This window comes from Bison bison, unplaced genomic scaffold (assembly GCF_000754665.1).
Source record: "Bison bison bison isolate TAMUID 2011002044 unplaced genomic scaffold, Bison_UMD1.0 scf7180017864354, whole genome shotgun sequence".
Taxonomy (NCBI): Eukaryota; Metazoa; Chordata; class Mammalia; order Artiodactyla; family Bovidae; genus Bison; species Bison bison.
This window is the reverse complement of record NW_011494926.1, coordinates 2,551,816-2,552,385: the sequence shown is the minus strand read 5'-3', so window position 1 is coordinate 2,552,385 and position 570 is coordinate 2,551,816. Positions and strand designations below refer to the sequence as shown.

The window sequence follows — 570 nt, the reverse complement described above, 5'->3', positions numbered from 1 at the left end:
ACACGGCACCCCGCGCGCGCTGCAACCGCCCCCCCACCCTCGCGCCGCCGAGGAAGGCCGAGGCCGGGGCGAGGCTGGTCCGCGGGCAGTTCCTGGGCTCCCCACGGAAAACCTGCGGGGGAGAGAAAGGGAGGCCCGAGGAGAGCCGGACCCCACTGCCGGTCCGGCTGCACCTACTCCATGTTGCCCACAACGCGCCGGCCGCGGCGCCAGGAAGGGAAGAGCCGGCCAAACGCGCCTCACCGTGATCGCGGCTTTGCACCAACCCCTCTCCGTTGGATTCTCTTCTTTCCGAGATGTGCAAATAAATCCAGCCCTGATGCAAACTTTTTGCCTCTCCTTCCTTCCAAACTCTGCTTCAGTCTAACTTCTGAGCGATTGGCTGGACGAGAAAAGGAGAGGAAAAAAATCCGGAGCCAAGTCCTAGCCGAAGAACACTCTGGAGTTCGGGGCTGGAGGCGACCCCCCTTCTAGAAGCGCACGCGGAGTATTTCCTTTTTTTTTCCCCCCTTTTTTCTCAATGAACTGGAGGCCGAAGCGCCAACGGCGAGTCTCCTCTCCCAGCAGATG

At 61.8% G+C, this 570-nt stretch overlaps 1 protein-coding gene across 1 annotated transcript in view; it reads right to left on the bottom strand.

Annotated features, from left to right (window-relative positions):
• SPRY2 (sprouty homolog 2 (Drosophila)) overlaps positions 1-564 on the bottom strand; it is a 5,248-nt gene extending 4,684 nt beyond the window's left edge. The window contains exon 1 of the mRNA XM_010855102.1: positions 244-564. The gene's annotated coding sequence lies outside the window, so the exon portion shown is untranslated. The remainder of the gene's footprint in view (positions 1-243) is intronic.
• Positions 565-570: the final 6 nt, after the last annotated feature.